The sequence below is a fragment of the Drosophila pseudoobscura genome, chromosome 3 (assembly GCF_009870125.1).
Source record: "Drosophila pseudoobscura strain MV-25-SWS-2005 chromosome 3, UCI_Dpse_MV25, whole genome shotgun sequence".
Lineage (NCBI taxonomy): Eukaryota > Metazoa > Arthropoda > Insecta > Diptera > Drosophilidae > Drosophila > Drosophila pseudoobscura.
This window is the reverse complement of record NC_046680.1, coordinates 15,607,966-15,625,601: the sequence shown is the minus strand read 5'-3', so window position 1 is coordinate 15,625,601 and position 17,636 is coordinate 15,607,966. Positions and strand designations below refer to the sequence as shown.

Sequence of the window (17,636 nt, the reverse complement as noted above, 5' to 3'; positions counted from 1 at the left end):
ACGTGTAATCACTTGTCATGGGGCTAAGCTTTGGCCCCACCATGGCAGGCTTTGGTTATTTGTAAACACTTGGCCGTCGCCGCACAGAAAACTCTGGCCAGGACTTATGGCAAGAGCGTGTCCCGTCCCGGCCCGGTTTGTCCCGGCCTGGCTGTCGCTCAGAATGGGCAAATTTATATAAAAAGTTACTGCCCCTCCCCCTGCACCAACTGCTTACCCTCCTCCTCCTCCGTGCTGGTCCTTGGGAGATCAAAGTAGCGAAATAAATTAACTTGGAATGTTGGGTCCGATAAAGCGCAGCCGATAAGCGGCCCCAACATCGGCCCTCTCATGGCTCTTATCGCCCAGCTGGGAGTCGCCTCAAAGTTCCCCCTGTAATTGTGTGTGTGTGTGGTATTGTTGGCGTGTCCTAATGGGGGGGGGGGGGGGCCTCGCTGTAGCTGTATGCAAATATGTCAGGCTCAAAGCGACGTCCTCTCGGCCGTGCAATTGAATTATTGCATGCCGTTGCTAAGTCCTGTAATTAGCCGAGCGCTCATTAATTGAGGTGACTGCCACGAGTCCTGGGCAACAGCCAGCAGCCCCGGCACGCCAATGGGCTCTGACCCGATGTTATCCCATGCACCGAGTGGAATGCATTGTGCACACAAAATTGAGTAGTTAGCGCGCATTTTTGGACCTGGGGGTGGAGAGGAACACAAAGTACGAATGGATTGGGGGACTTTGCTTTGGCAATTAGCTTGTGAATGTTTTATAAAACTCGTGTGTGGGAATTCCTGGTCTGAAATTGAGTACTTGAGGGCTTTGTCAGACCTGAAGAGACGCCTAACCCCCCCCCAGGAGAAGTGAATCGTTCTCTGGCTTCGATGTAGAGAGCATTTCCTCCTCACCATCATATGGATATAATAAGCTATAGATATTTCATTGGAGATTCTACTTTCACCTCCCTGGCAGGAGGCTCTCCCCGCTTATTGGTCAGCCGTCCGTCCGGGACTTAATAAGCGTAAATATTTGCACATAATCATCCTTTTTCCTTGGGCCGGCGTGCTGGGCGCTGCTCGCACTTGTGCATAATTTTGCTTGAATTTCTGCAGCAGCACATGAAAGCATGAAAATGTGAAAACATGAAAATACGAAAATGTTTAAATATTTATGAAATTATGCTAAAGTTTCAACAAGTCATAAATCTCTGTTGATGTTTGACTTTTTATGCAAAATTTATTTCATTTGCATAAAAATGGCTGACAAAATATTTTCCCAGCCAAAGGGGGGGGGGGGGGGCTCCCTAGCAGGGAGAGCCAGCTGAACAAAGCTACACGAAATTCAAACAATAAACACTAACAAATGCCCCACAGCCCCAAGAGCACACCTGGCCACTGCCCCACACCCCCTCACCCCCCTCCGACCCTCTGCCGCTGTCATAAACACGAGCATTTTGCCAAAAACTTTTCCCCGTAATCAATCACGCTTCATTTATTGACACGAACAAAGGATGGGTCATTTGGCAGAATGGACGGGGCTCTAGGGTCGGGGGGGGGGGGGGGAGGTCTGGGGTGGGCTCTGGTTTCGGGGTCTCAGATTTCTCGGCTGTTCGAAGGTTTAGCATCCCGCACATCTGACTCCCCCGCCCCCCTCCCGCCTGGCCACCTGGCGAAAGGTGTGGCTTGCTTACGGCACAAAACACTCATACGCCACGTGGTCCGGGGTGCAGCGAGGAGGGGCCTATGGCTAGATAGATTGTGCAGCAAATTGCAGCCGGCCCGCATGGCCCGATCTGGCAGACGCTGGCCCAGAGCCAGAGGCGACAGACGACAGGCACAGGCCGCAGAGAGGGCCTGACGAAAGTGATATTATAAAGCCGCCTTTAAACTTGTCACAAAATAAAAGCCACTGTCACTTTCCCACAAAGGAAAGGGCAGCAAAGGCAAGGCCAGCAGCAGGACATCGCTTTGTGCCGCCTGCAATTAATTGCACATCGCGAAAAGCAGGTCGAAGTTCAGCCTCGGGCCTTTCTGCAGCAAGTTCGAGCTCCAATTATGCGCGGGGCATAGGATGTCGGCCGCATTCCGTCGATGCCACTACGCATTGTTGTTTCAAGGAGATTATGGCATGTGCGGGAGGCCGCGCTGTCCTTCACGACAGCTGACAGCTTGACACGGGCGCCGCAAACAGCGAATTCGATTAATTTTTGATGAATCAATGTCGACTGCTGCTGCAAATCTGTGAGCTGTCAGCGGCCCGCCGCCTGTCCGGCAAAGCCACTCCCCCGGCGGCTGTTGGGGCTGGCTTACCCTTTCGCTGCTGGCACGTGGCGCCACACACGCACTGGCATATCGGTGACACTGGCAGGCCCCCGAGAGAGCATTACGTGCCGTTTTGCATTTGCCCCTCTCCTGCCCGGGCCGTCGGCTTCTTATTTTCTTCCTTTCCACGGAAGAGCCCCACGGAAGAGCCCCACGGAAGAGCCCCACGGAAGTGTGTTCGATATTTTTCAATCAAATTTCCGCAAATGTCACGTATACGCAGCGTATACGCTGCCTGTACCTACTTATTGATAAGCCGAGTCCTCGGCAGGACCCGCACTCAGGCATCTCCTTAGACGAGCCCGAGCCCGCGTGTGTGTATCTGGTTAAACTTCTGTCGTTGCCAGCGTCTGTTGGCCATTAACCAACTTTTCTTCGAGCATTTTTGACATCTCGTTGCCGGGGAGCTGCTAAATTTTTGATGAACTCGAAATTGCCGATGACACGCCCGTCACGGATCAGGAACACACGGAGACAGCCGTGGTGTCGGTTTCGCTGTCGCTGTTCCGGTATTCCGTGGAGCTGTTTATGCGGCTCGACGGCTAAATATTTAACAGCGCCGAGCAATTTCATTAATAAATATTTTAGCCAGCCTCCCGGTGAATAACAATGCACGAGTGTGAGTGCGAGTGCGAGTGTGAGTGCGAGTGCGAGTGTGAGTGCGAGTGTGAGTGCGAGTGTGAGTGCGAGTGCGAGTGGAGGCCATTGAGGCATGAAATTAAAGCAGTTTCTATTGAAATTGCGCAAATATCTGATAAATTAGGAAAGGAGCCGAGCACTACCCAGTTCAAGGGCTAAATGAATTCTGTACACGGACGGAGAGCCTGTCAGGCGGGAGGGGGATGCGGCTGGGGATGAGTAATGGCGTGGCGTGGCGTGGCGTGGGGGCACCTTTGCCATTTATTTATAGTTGTGGGGCTCGTAAATAACAACGCCGAAGACACATGCCACTTTATGTCAATTATTTTGACAGCTAACAAGAGCAAATATGCCACCAGGTCGACGGGCACCCACGTGGCAGGGAGTCGCCGCCAAAGGCTCCGCCAAGGATGGGCTGTGGCCAACTTTTTGCCTTCTATGCATTGTAATGCCCATTAATCTCGAGTAAGGAGCCCCGATGAGTGGATTTCTGGCACGATATTTTCTCGATTTTCCATTCGTTAATCTGGCGCAGCGCCCGAGTGGAGTGCCACAACCTGCACGGACATGAATCCACATGCCACTGCAAACGGGCCCCGAAGCCGTAATGAAGTTATGTCGTGGCCCCTCGGCCTGCGGGCGTCCGGCCGGATGTCCGCAGAGTGGAGCCGAATCTCCGATTGGCTGCTGGGCTCTGTGGGGTCATATCAAAAGGCGATTTAATGAAATTACGGTCAGTATTAATCAATGTCAAGGCTAATTGAGTATAAAAACAAGCGGGGAATGGTGGCAAGAATCCGGTGTGGGGTGTGTGTGGGGGGGGGGGGGGGGGGGGGGGAGTAGGAGGAGCATGTGGGCGCCCATCCTCTGGAATCAACGTCAGCGTCAGCATTCATTAGACACATCTGAGGGCCAACGAAAAAACGCAACGTGACATCTTAAAAGGGTTTGTCTGCCATTCGACAGTCCCCCCAAGCACCACCCAACCCCCCTCCCCCCTGAACACGTGTGTCAACGCATGCGGACGATGGATACCTGGGCAAACAGAAAGGGGGGGGGGGGGGGGGTCGGGGCTTCCTACCGCACATCGTTTGTCAATCGTAAATTGTGAGCTGACGTTGGACAAATGGCATTGGAAGTTGATTTTATGTGCCTGCCCCCCCCCGCCACGCCCCCCTCTAATGCCTAATGTAATCAGAGCTGAAAGTAAACATTCGCCACATGCAAAATGAAATTGGTTGCAACCAGCAATGTCGACAGGTTGCAGCGTGCGGGGGCTGCCATTAACTTATTGAATTTTAGCCAATTTAGCAGCGAGCACTTGGCCGACCACACAGCATCCTGCTGGCAGGAGAAGAAGCCCGGCGGCGATGTATCCTTGTCCGTGCGGCAGGCTGCCGGCTGCCACGTCAAGTGGCGGTCCAATTTAGTGTGCCAGACCCCGCTCAACCGCTCACCGGCCACCGGCCACCGGCCACCTGTCAAGTGCATGTAGATAAATCTCCCGGCTAATGGTGCCGAGCGCCCTGGCTGGCCGCAAAGGAACGTGGCTCGAGCTGGAGCTATAGCTGTGATTGTCCAGGCCAAGTGCAGCCCGGCAGCTGTTTAAATTGCTACAAAAATACCAGTCGACCGGCGAGCGGAGGCAGCTTGCTACTCTCACAGTTAACTTAATTGAAAATCACAAAAATTGGTCATTCCGGCACAATGAGCAAAGCAGCCAGAGGCAGCACGAGGGGGGTGGCAGCAGGGGGCGGGTGGCAGCAACGGACAGCGATAAATGCGGGCAAAGTGCACGGCAACATGCTCGGCAAATTGAATTCGCTTTAAAGGCTCAGGGCTGAAAGGCTTTTTGCCCACTGGAACGAAGCGAAACGAAAACTGAAGTTGAGTTAAGTAAAGCAACGTAAAGTGGTGTAAAAGAGGAGTAAAGGGGGGTGTAGGGGGTGGGTAGGGGTAGGGGGAGGAGGGCAAAAGTAAACTGGAACCGGGGCCAAGGAAAACACACTCGCTGTTTGGCACTCAGCTCGTGCCCGGCGTCTGGATGTTTAGATAAAAATAAACTTTTAAACACAACTCGGAGAGGCTCCCCCCAACCCCCCACCCCGCCTCACTTCCGCCCCACCCACACACCGATTTGAAGGCTGAAACACCAAGTAAACATCGTGCATTGTTTGAATTCCCGAAAATAAACTCAAATAGTGGCAATCGATGTGGGTGGATGCCGCCCAGTGCATCCGAGTGTGCATAATGGCATTACAAGCAGTTTTCAAAGGAATTCCATGCCGCCTCCTACCCCCCCATGGCACCTATAAATAGCACGGGTCGGGGAGCTGGCCCTCATTTGAATGGGGATCCCCTGCCCAGCAGAGTCTTGAGCTCATAACTCAGTGGCGGGCCTGGGATCCTCGGCCCAGGGATTTATGCTCCAGTTCGGTGGCCCACTCATTTTTAAATCTCCCCGTATCGGGGCAAGTTTACGGGTTACCCGAAAAATGAAAACATAAACTTGTCAGTCACACGTAGGCGCATAAATTGGGACACCAACCCCCAACCCCCAGCCGCCCCTCCCTGGGCTGTAATCCGAGCCCATAAAGTTCAATAAACTTGAGGGGATTAGGTGGCTGCTGGCCCCCCCCCCCCCCTCCCTGCTGGAAGTGCACTAATTTATGGGCTCCAACACGGCTCGTATCTCCGCCGCACTGACCTTTCGCCCGGCCACACACACAAATAAATAAAATAAAACGCCAAAAATGGCATAATCGCTATCGTAAAATGTGGCTGTGGCACAATTCAAATGAAATTGGGCATGCCAGTGCCGTTGCCAGTGGTCAAGGATGTGCGGCTGAGGTGTGTGGCCATGCATGAAAAGGGCCAGGGATATGGGGCTAGATATGGGCCTGGGCCCTGGCTGGGAATTGGTATACTTTTTTGGTTCAAGTTTAGCTCAAAATGTGCCTCATTTTGAATAAATTAAATTTGTTTCCAGCGGTCAGGCGATTCCCTGGCTTGGCTTTGAATGAACGGCCCAAGCCATGCCCCAATAATTTCATTAGGCAGAGAAACAGGATCGCTGTCGCAGAGGCCGCAGCTAATTAGGCGTTTTGGTTGTCAGTTGAGGCGGCTTAAAAGGGGGATAGAACATATGCCAGAGGACGGTTGTGGTCGGAGTCGCTGCCGGTTTCCAGTTGCCGGCACAATATGGCCAAAACAAAGCTCAATATGGTCATAATGCTCATCAGACGGAGCCGCCGAGCTCCCCATTAATTATGCATGTGTGTGTGTGTGTCGGCAGCATATGGAGAAACTAAGCAGGGGGGGGGAGGGAGCCCTCATTTAATGGGCTTAATTAAATAAACAAATGGCAGCGCGCTTTCGGCCATAGTGGCATTAAAAGTGCACGAGTGGACCAAAGGACCAAAGGGGGGTGATGGGGGGGGGCACAACCTGGTCGGTAAGCCTGCATAATGAATCGGGATGCGAAAGAATATTAATGGATTTTAATTTGTCAGCTCTGGCCTGGCCCTTTCGCTAATCGAATATTTAATTAGTTTGATGCCACCCGGAATCGGCTGGAAGATTAGCAGAGCCTCCCGCCCCCCTCCCCACCCCCAAAAAAAAAACAAACCCCAAACCAAAGTCAGAGATTTGCAAACCAAGGGACAAGGCAGGCCGCCTCGGCCTCGGTGACCCCCGAAACGACCTCAGATACAAGATTGAGAACAAGAACTAAATTTCTTAAGTGCTTTCAAGGGGCCTTCGCAGGACCCTTCGTCCTTTTGCTTGGGCTCGAATCATTGCCACCCCCCCCCCCCCCTGCGCGAAGGGTTTGGAAAACAATTCTGAAAATTTATTTTCATTAATTTTAATTCGCTGCAAAAGTTTTCGCCCCAAACAGAAGGGGTAAAGGGGTACAGGGGGGTGCGGCGGGGCGAGTCAAATAATTACTTTTTTCGCATTAAAGCAGCGTGTCCTTTTTTAATTATTTCGCGCCCACCTCCCCTCCTTTGTTACCCCGAGCGAGCATAATTAATTTATTACAATTTTTCTCCCCCACCCCCGCCCCACCGAAACAGCCCGTAGAAGGCCTCTCTGTCGCTGTCTCTGTCTCTGTCTGACAGCGGATTAGAGGAGTAGACAGGCCCAGCCGATTGCACTTTAAGCCCCCACCAAAGGCCAAACCAGACACAGCAATGACTTGGCTTCCGAGTCAGAGTGAGAGTCAGAGCCAGTGGCAGATTGAGATTCACATTTGCTTTGGGGGGGGGGCGTCTCCCTCTCCGCGCCCTCCCCCCCACCTCGCCAAGCCCTTGTGTCAATAGCATGCAAACTGCTGACGCCCGGGCTGGCATCCCTGACTCAGCAGGCGGCAATCAATGTCAATGGTTGGGCATGGGGCATGGGGCTTGGGGCTTGGGGCTTGGGGCTTGGGGCTGTGGGTCCACTGTTTGTGTTGCAGGCACAACAGACGCTGAAAAAACTTTGCTCTGTTTGCCCGTCCTTAACGCTCGAGGCCTGCACTTTGAACCCCGAATACGCTCCACTTTGATCCCCCACTAATTGTGTTTATTTCTTCTATTTGTAGGCACCAGCATTGAAGGGTTCGAAGTCACAGTTACTGGTGAGTAAACATCATCAGCTCTATCGATAACTGCGACTGCGACTGCGACTTCATGGTGGGAAGCCAGGCGCAGGTGGACCGCAGGACTGCCGAACTGCTGGACTGCCGAACTGCTGGGGAAATTAATTGCAGGGCTTTTGGTTAATGAAATAGTTGCACAAAAACCCGATAGTGTGGGCTGAGGTCACGGGGAGGGGGTCTAGCACAGAGGCAGAGGCCTAGGCAGAGGCGGTGGCAGAGGCAGAGGCCTAGGCAGAGGCCGAGGCAGAGGCGGCGGCAGAGGCCAGAGCCAGTGGCAGCGCAAAAAAAAAGGACAATTTCCCAAGTGACGTCAAAACAATTACGTGCAAAAATACGCTTGATAATAAAATGAAGTGCGATGGCCCACAGTGTCGGTGGGCGGCGTTTGGGCGGCCTTTGGGGGTGGTGCTCTCCTCTGAAATGCTGGAACGTGTTCAAGTGTTGACTTTTATAAATTGTGCAGTCGTTTCTCTTGGACTGGGGCTGCGGCCCCAGGTTTTCACCAGGTCCAGGTGAAAATGTGTTGGCGTGGGCCCAACTTGGTCAGCAATTAATTACGCCTGCTAGATGGAACGACAGACAGACAGACAGACAGACAGTCAGTCAGTCGAGGGGGATGGGGGGGCAGAGCCCCATTGAATGTCTGATGTTTTTAAACCCTATTTAAGGATGCCAAACCAGCTTTAACAGGCCTTCAAACGACATTCCAGCGGCTGAAGAAGTGTCCGCCTTGCAGGCTCCTCTTTCGGCCGCAATTAATGCCAGAGATTAATTATACGCCTGGCTGGCTATTCCGCGTGGGCTTTGGGTATTTTTTAAATATATTTTTGAGGCCAGAAGGAAAACAAAAAAAGGGTATGCGGCCTGCTCCTAATGAGTGGACATTGGCCGACACTCTGGTCAGGAGTCGGACAACTTTAAGCATATTTTAAGTGACTGCAATGTGTTAATGATGGGTTCGAGGCAACAGATGTGGCACGATGGCGGGCGCCTTGGGGTGGCACCATAAATCTTGGCGCTGTCTTGGCGCGGCGTATTAACATCCCATGTGTAAAAATGTCAACTCGGGGGGACCGGGGGGGCAAACTACTTCAAGGGCTTCAGTCAGAAACAGAGCCACGCGAAGGAAGGGTCGGGCGAGAGCACTCTCGAGAGGGAGAACGAGGCGTATGATTTATGTTTGCAGGGATTATCCCTATTCCATTAAAACAAATAAATAAGCGACGGCTGTCGTTCTCCCATCATTAGAGAATACAAAGCCCATTAATTGCATATAAAAAGCCTCCAGAGGAAACATTTGGGGCACTATCTGGGCGACAATTTCCACATACCTTCGAGGACAACAGCAGCTCCAGACGTTTACTTTGTCGTATCAAGTAATAATAATAAAAATGTTGTAAACGACACGAAATGGTAGTAGAAAAGTGCCAGGAAACTGGCAACACGCCGTATTAAATATTATAAAAGGCTATTTACAAATCTCGTATAAAAACCACACGGCGGAGACACTCTCAAGCAGCCACCCAGCCACCCAGCCATGTGGGTTGAGCCGTAAAACAGGAAAACCAACCACAGCAGAGGCCGAAGGGCTTAATACCCTGGCAGTTCGATGGTCCCCAAGACGATTTTACAGAGCATCCATACGGAGTGTGTCCCTCCTTGACGGCGTTCCAAGCCTACCCTCTGGAGGGCCTGGCATATGCCAGACGCGTTGATAATTGTGGTAGAATTAAAAGATTTGGCCAGGTCGTTGGCACAGGATTTGTTTGCTCTCCGGGCGGACTCCTGCAGGTAATTAACATTCGGGCCAGAGCGGGATGGCACACAATTAAACCCTGATTTATGGCCAAGATAATAAACGGAAACAATGTCAGGCCCCGAGTTCATTCCGGCGGGGAGGCCTCTTTATTTATGGTGGAGGGGGGGGAAGGGTGTTGCTTTCGATAAAAGCATTTTTTAATAAACCAATTTGTTGTTGTTGGACCTGCCTTCGAGTCTGCCGCGAAGCCCCTGTGGGCCCCCCTAACTGCAGTCGTTCCCCCGCTCCCCTCTCGGGGGACAGGCCCATGCATTTTTAATGGCCCGTTTCTTTTTCTGGGCCCACGCTTATCATTTATTGATTGACTACGGTCCCCATTAATGTTTAAACACTTCAAAATTGTGCCTTATTGGCGCGTGCATGTATGATTTATGGCCCCAGCGAGCTGGCGTCAATCAAGAGGAGCCGCCACGCACCTCGTACGCCCCTCGAAAATGAAGCCATCAGTGTGGAGCCGCGGTGGAGCAGCGCCAGCGCCAGCGCCGGCGACGGCTTGAGCAGCGAGGACTCCAATCAAACTTTTCCAATAAAGTCTTTAGCCTAAAGACAGTGGATAAATCACGCAATCAGCCAGTGAAAAGGGCTGCTCTGCGCCGACAGCTACCGACATAATTTATGGCGTGCTTTAAACTTGCTGCCCAAAACGACTCTCTGGCGGATGCCCGTACAATGCGGCCGTACGGATGAATCGAAAGTCGAGGGCCGGCGATTGCACCGTCGAGACCACGCTGCGTATACGTAATAATGGGCGAGAACAGACAATCGACATGGGAGGGGGTGTGGGAGTGGGGGGGAGGTTGGGGGAGGTTAAGGGCTCCCAGCATAGTTTGTTGTTAATAAAATAAAAAAAAAGGGCGGCCAAGCAAATGAAAAATACTTTTCACCATCTCCCCACATGCGTGTATGTGTGTGTGTGTGTGTGTGTGTGTGTTGGGCAAATTGACTTAATCTAAAATAAAAGTTTAGTGCGGCACACAGTCATGGGTTCCCTTTACTGCCAGAGGACTAAGGACCCAGGGGGTAGCGGCAGAGAGCGGCGGCAGCATGTTAATTTCCCAGGAAACGCACGATAAAGTTGAATGCTTTTTCGAAAAACTATTTGGCAGAGGCAGGGGCTGTGGCAGAGGCAGGGGCTGTGGCAGGGGCAAAGGCAGGAGCATCCTCCTGGAGCCCAACATCAAATTTCGTATGGAATCTAGCAGGTTGGATGCTTCCAAATCGAATCAAATAAAAAGGGGCAAAAACTTTTAATAAGCAAATAAATTGCACGAAAACGCTGAAAAGGCAACAAGATTTACGATGCACAAAAGATAAATTTCCCAAAAAAAAAAAACACACAAAAGACTGCAAATGAAATGGCAATTCATTTCGGGCCCCGTCAGTGTTTACGACTATGCATATCGCCGGAGGGTGGAGGGGCTAGGTGGGGGGGGGCAATTACATTTAAAGGATCACAAAAAGTGCTGCCGATGTGGCATGCCCCTAAACAAGAGCTCAAACCGATTTTTGGGGTGCTGTACGTGTTAGGAGAGGGAGATGGAGGGCCGGGAAGAGCCTCGAAAAAACCGCATAATTTCGGTAATCCAAACACCACTCGCTGGCGATGATTTTGCACTGGCCTGCATCGCGGTGCCTCCCCCCTGAGAGACTATCCAGCCGTGGTGTTTGCTCTGCGGCTCTCGGATTGCATTATCTGCCATTATTTACGGTCTCTCCTGCTGGCCTCCTCCGGTGCCTCCTGGCCGCTGGCACGCACTCAGTTTTTACTCAGTTTTCACTCAGTTTTTGCTTTCATTCGCATTCGCATTTGCTTTTGCTTTTGAATAATTATATACTCTGGCTCTCGTTTTCATTTTATTTAAGATTTGCAATTGCTGCTCTCGGTAATTAATTAAAATATTCAATGCCCGCAGCGGGTCTGTCGCTGACCCTTGGCCCTTTGGATCCCAGCCGCGTGGGGGATTATTTTTTGGGACAAGAAGTCGGCCCTCCAGGCCCTCCAGGGCCTATCTCTGGCATTCATCTCCCATCTGACGGGCTTGACTTAATTCTGGCTGCCTGCCTGCTCCCGCTTGCCCGTTTTGTCAGCTTTATAATTAAGGCAAAAGTTAATTCTTTTTTCGGCCATGCTTGTAGTGTGTCGTGCCCCAGCCCCAGTCCCAGCCCGAGCCCCAGCCCGAGCCGGAAAACTCATTATTTTTAAATGGAACTCTTGCTTTGTGGCGCTCGACGATGATCCCAGTCGCAATTAACTCAAGAAAATAATGTTGCGGCAATGACGAGCAGAAATGTAATATTTCAGCGCCGTTTTTCTAGCCCCTCGCCGCCTCGCCGCCCTCTGCTCGGCTTGAGAATGTTGAATTCGTAATGACAGAGTCTGGCGAAGATTGGGATGCTGGCCTGCATGCACTTGGGCCCCCATCTCGAGCCCCTATGGCCCTGTGTGTGCCTGCTCTATTGTCCCGCAATAATTATATGCAACAAGGCGGGGGGAGCAGCAGGGCAGGCTCGATTTCCAATGGGGCAGAGAGAGAGCTCTTTGAGCGGCTGCCAGCCAAGGGTTCAGGTAATTGAAATGTTTGTGTGCGGCCACAGGGGCGGGGGGCAGGGTCCCGTACACAAGTTTAATGAACCCCGCATGCAATGGCCGCCCTCCCCCCCCCCTTCTCCCCTTCATTCGAGCTCATAAATGCTTGCATGCTTCTACGAATTGCTTTGCTGGGATTTGCGTTATTTAACCCTGCCACACACACATTCCCACAGATGTTGTGGCATTCCCCCAATGCTGTCGCTGTTGCTCTCTCCAATTCCATGGTTATGGCCACCAGGGGAATTGCGTTGCGTCACACCCGTCGTATACGCAACATTTCCGCCCCTTTGCTTATCGCTGGAGAACTTGCTTTGAGCCATGCCAAAACCAGACCAAGACCAAGACCAAGACCAATCCAATCAATAATATGCAAATCTTTGGCACTTCTTTTGTTGCCCTTTCAAGTTCTCGATTCGAACAGCTGGGCGGTGGTCCTTCGTGGGGGAGTAGCATCCATTTCCATCCGAAAATTAGCACCTTCTCTGCTGCTGGCTTGCAGTCCAAGTCCTGCCATAAAATGCGTATATTTGTTGGCCCCCAGTAGCCCCACCATATTAGTTCAATAGTCATGTCTGTCCAAAGCCGAGGCCCGAGGCCCGAGCCCCGAGGCCCGTGGCGTGCTTTAAGCTCTATTGGTTGCCCCTGATTTGGCCTCCATATATTCTGCCACCAAATCCCCAGCCTTCACTCGAGCCGCCATTCTCTATTCTCTGATCGGTTTTTGGACCTACATCGTTGCCTGTTTTGCGGTTGTTTGGCCAGCTCTCGAATCGCCTTAGGAAAAATATTGACGCTGGCAGCGGCCCGCACAAACCAAAACCAAACACGTTCGACGGAAGGGGTGGTGGCGGGGGGCAGCCCATGTTTTACTGCAGTTTTTGTTAGGAGTTTTATGTGGCCATCTATAGACGCCCGACAGCCGGCTCTGGTTCTGGCTCTGGCTCTGGCTCTGGCCTGGCTCTGTCCCTGGCTCTGGCTCCACCACAATGGGCCTCCCTTTTTTTCTTTTTTTGTGCTGTGTTGCTTAGCTGTAAAAATCATTTTATGAGTTTGCATAAAATTTTGTGGTTTTCACGCCCATGTTTATTGGACACTGCAGCATATGCCGCCATTGTCGGGCACGTTGTCATCTATTGATTTTATTTTTTAGCCCCCATTCCCACCCGACCCCCCCAATGCCAGATGGAACTTGCTGGGATACAATTTTTGTGTGTGTCCAGCATGCAGTGCATTGTTTCTCCCCAGGAAATGCATTTGGCTTTGGTTTTGGCCTTTAAAGGCCCTTCGAGGATAATACGGCCCATTAAATGATTTGGCCATCAGGCAGGGCACTTCCTGGTCTCGGCCTCTGGCCAATTTCCCCTCCATTCGAATGGCCCGGAATTTTAATAAGCGTTCATTAGGCAGCCCCAGGAAGCCAGGAAGCCACTCTTAGTTTATCGGAAGGAGATTCGGCTTCGATTTGGCTTCGATTCGGCCTGGGCGCTTAAATCCCAGCCAGGGAAAACAATTAATATACGGCGTATGCAACAATAACCTTTTGTTTTTAGTGCCACTCCAGAGCAGAGTCCATGCAGGCCTGGGGGGGTGGCCCTGGGATCCAATGTGCTGTGGTTTAGTGCGGTGCGCCCTGCAGGTAAAATAAATTATTATTTATTACGGTCATTAGAGCTTAATGGCGGCAATGGGCGGCGGACCCGGCCGGGCCGGGCCGCGGACTTCCGCCGCTTAATCGAAAGCGAAAACGAAAGCGAAACATTTGCGGCCGGACAACCTTTCTGCCGGAGTCCCTGAACCCACGCTCTTGCTTCTTTTTAATGGCAACCGGTTCGCATTATGCGGCCTGCGTATTGTCCTTGAAACGGAGGCCCAGAAACAAAACCGAAAATAAAGAAAGAATGCCCGAATGCCCGAATGGCCGAAAGAAATCCGGCATGGAAAGCGTTTATCGTAAATTCAAGTCGTTATTATCTGGCCGGAAGGTGTCGGCGTGTGGAAATATTTATGCATTGCCAAAAGTTGTGGCCCGGCCCGGCCCGGCCCGGCCCCATCATAAATATGCTGGTGGCTGTGGCTGTGGCAGTGCCACACACAAAAACGGGGCCCGCCAGCCCTTCCAGGGAGAGGCATATTAATGGTTCGCCGCCTGACACATTGTAAATTCAAATGCATTTCTCACGCTCAGCCCGAGGAGGGCCCAAAACTTGGCCCAAAGCTGTCACCGCAAAGTGAAAACAATCAATCACCGCACACACACACGCACACAGATATGCAACGCTTGGAGGCGAAATTAATTTCATGCATTTATGAAATACGGCCAGCGACAATTTGCATAAAACAGGGGGGGTCCCCCCAGCCCCCAGATTACGAGAGAGAGTAAAGGAGTTCTGCTATCCGCCATGGAAGCTGTTGGACTAAAGCTGATATTATTGACTGGTGATGGGCCCTCAAAGGAGCCTCAAAGGGGCCTCAAAGGGCCTTCAGGCCGAAAGCATTGAAAGGACAGAGACCATGGGTCACTGGATCAGCTGGAGACCTACCTTAAACCCCATCAAAGTCTTGGGGGTGTTTGCTGCCTTCTACGCGAATTTATGTGCCGCGTGTGTGTCTCGAGTTTATAATTTCTGACACAAAATTACATGCACTTTTCCCCCACGCCTGTGTGTGTGTGTGTGTGTGTGTGCATGTAATTGCACTTGTAGTGGTGGTGTGAGCTGGCACAAGTTTTCTTTGCCTCCGCCTCTGCAGCTGCCGCCTCTGCCGCCTCTTCTTTGATAAATGCGCATAATTTCAGTAGTTTTTCCTGAAGGAGCGCTTCCCTTGGCAGTTCACGGCGGAGGTGTGTTTGTGTGTGTACTTGCTGCTGCGCTTTATTGTTCGCAGTGCCGCGTTAAACATTATCCCGGATGGCTGGATGGCTGGATGGCTGGCTGGATGGGTGGCAAGGATGGCTGCCTGGCTGTGCCTTCAGTTGAGTTGTCTTGGGCGCGAATTATGAAGACGATTACATGACTTTATATGTGAAACTATATGTACTGCATGCTGTACATGTGTGAGTGTGTGTGTGTGTACGTGCCACTGCTGCCACTGGTGGGCGTGCCAGCGGGGGCGTCTCCACATATTTATGAGCAGTGTGGCGCTGCGACATCGCCTGTCGCTGGCTTAATGAAATACCTGCCAAGATTTATGTGCCCGAAAGACACACATGGAAGGGGGTGGAGGGGGTGATGGGGGGGGGTAAAAAAGCTGAGGAAATTAATTTTCTATGAAAACAGTGCAGTCACGTATTATTGGGAGTGCTGCAACAAGGATAAGCCCGCCCAGAGACTGATGATTCGGTGACACCGAAGATTAGTTTGGGGATACAGTATTTTACATATGCCGCCAGCTGGGGGCCACCCCTCCGTTCCGCCATGTCCGCTATGGCCATCTGTGTGCGGACTTCCTGGGCGACTGGAGCCGGTTGTGTGGGGGGGGGGGGGGGGGGGGGGGCCTGCTGCTACGTGTATTGTGTTTTTCTTTAATTGTTTAGAAAATAAATCAGCGAACGGGGAAATAAGTTGACAGCACAACACATGAAATAAAAACGAGCGACCCAGCCACGAAAATGGAGCATTCAGTGCAGGCGGGGAGCGTCGAGCGTCGAGCGGAAACGGAACTAACAAAGCACAGAACCCCCTCCAACCCCCCACCCCACCCCCTGCAAAAAAAAACGCCAAAACTCAACGGCAAAAGTAGGAAAAACGAAGCGAAGCGAACGGAAAAGCAAAATTGCCAAACTAAAACTTTGCTGCAGTCACGACAGAAAACGGCACACAAAAAAAACAAGAAGGAAGCAAAACTCTGCACGAACAAGGGGGGATTTGGGGGTGGCACACACACACGGGGGAGTGGGGTGCTGGTGGGGGGTGGGGGGGATAACAATACCTAGGCGATGGCTGGGAAAACTTTGGTTCCTTTTCGGAGCCTGTAACAAGCGTGGCAAAGCACAAAACAATTTACGAAAATTTGTACAATTTCTAAACTTAAATAAACACTACGAATAGTTTTATTTTTATTATAACTGCCACCATTTTTCTTCCCCCCCCACCCCCCACACAGGGACACGAAGGGCCACCCTCCCCCCCTGCCCTTGGGGTGGGGCGCCTTCCTGCTAAGCGGCCTGTCGTCGAAACTGTCGTCTCTGCTTAGCTATTAAAGCATTTAATTAAAGCCAAATGAGCAGCGGGTTGCGGGTTGCGGGGGTGACAGACAAGCAATGTCCTGGAATAACTCAAATGTGGCCAATGCACTTTTTAGTGGCAAATTAACAAGCGCAAAACTTGAGACCTGGCCCGGATGGGGCATGGGGCACAGCGGGCCAAATTGAAAAACTTTTTCAACTTGCAAGTTTCGCTCTCCTTTAAATGTTGCCAACAAGTTGCCCGGCCAGGATTCATTGCTGCCCCGCAGGCAAACAAACAAGTTTGGGCGGCTTAAGCGCAGCCCCGTGCCCCGTGCCCCGTGCCCCGTGCCCCGTTGCGTATGCGTAATGTGTGTCAGTTTCCAGTAAAAATTCATTTGCCTGCATTCTGAAAAGTTGCTGCCAAAACGGCATGAATGTGTCCCAGACAAGCGGCTACCAATGGAGGGATAGATAGATAGATATATAGATAGATAAATAGATATTATAGAATATAGAGCCTGAAGGGAACCAGCAGTAGGAGCCATGTTGTAAGCCTTCGAATATCCCTTTCACCTAGGGCGATGACAGTCGAATAACCCAGACCCTATTGCACTCCTTATATCCCTGCAATTTGTAGATAATAATGTGGCGTCATCGTCTGGGGTGAGGACCATCCCCGCTCTCTTGGCTCTCAGAGAGACAAGCGCTAGAAAGGGATAGCACTGCCTACTGACAAACGGATGGTCCCCGAAAGAGAGCCGATGATGGGACGCCGTCCGCTTGTTTCGTTAGAGTCGTTTGATCGCCTCGTCTCGAAAATCCAGCAAACGGATGATCCCCGAAAGAGAGTAGATGATGGGACGCCGTCTGCTTGTTTCTTTTGAGTCCTTTGATCGCCTCGCATCGAAAAACCAGCAAAAGGTCTTCTATTTCTCTTCTCAAATCATCAATTTTTGTGCATGTGGGTGCTGCAGAGGCCGAAAGTCGCCCAAACGTAGTTGTGCTAATTTCTGAAACATTTTGTTGCACAGTGTAATCGACAAATACGTGAATGCATTTAAAATTGATGGAAATTTTGATGCAGGCCGCATCAAATTGGTCAATTATTAAGGCCGCAGGAGGCTGTAAATAAAAATGCTGAAAATTAAAGCCATTCAAGTGCAGTGCAGCGGAAACGGAAACGGAAATGTGCGCAAAACAATTACCCGAACAGCAGAGAGCACACGCACATGCAGAATGGCCACAGATACATACGGATGGCCCCAGCTCACGAGTACGGGGGGGTACGGGGGCACTTAAGGGGGTAAATTTATATAATGCGCATTTTTATGCTGGCACTCAAGTGAAATGGCAATCGAAAATGCGTTACGCGCCATTGCCGCCCCATTCGGATCCGTGAAGAATCCGCCCGGCCGCAATGCTGGCCACAGAATGGACATTGTTACGGCTAGCTGCCCCGCCCCGCCCCGCCCCGCCTG

The 17,636-nt window shown here is 51.6% G+C and overlaps 1 protein-coding gene across 6 annotated transcripts in view; it reads left to right on the top strand.

Moving 5' to 3' along the window:
• The window catches only part of dpr12 (defective proboscis extension response 12), a 42,007-nt gene that overhangs the window by 13,467 nt on the left and 10,904 nt on the right, over window positions 1–17,636 (top strand). For 5 of the 6 annotated variants that reach the window (XM_033378021.1, XM_033378020.1, XM_033378019.1 and 2 more), the window contains exon 2: window positions 7,528–7,563. The exons of the other annotated variant lie outside the window; for it this stretch is intronic. The gene's annotated coding sequence lies outside the window, so the exon portion shown is untranslated. The remainder of the gene's footprint in view (window positions 1–7,527; window positions 7,564–17,636) is intronic. 6 annotated transcript variants of the gene reach the window in all.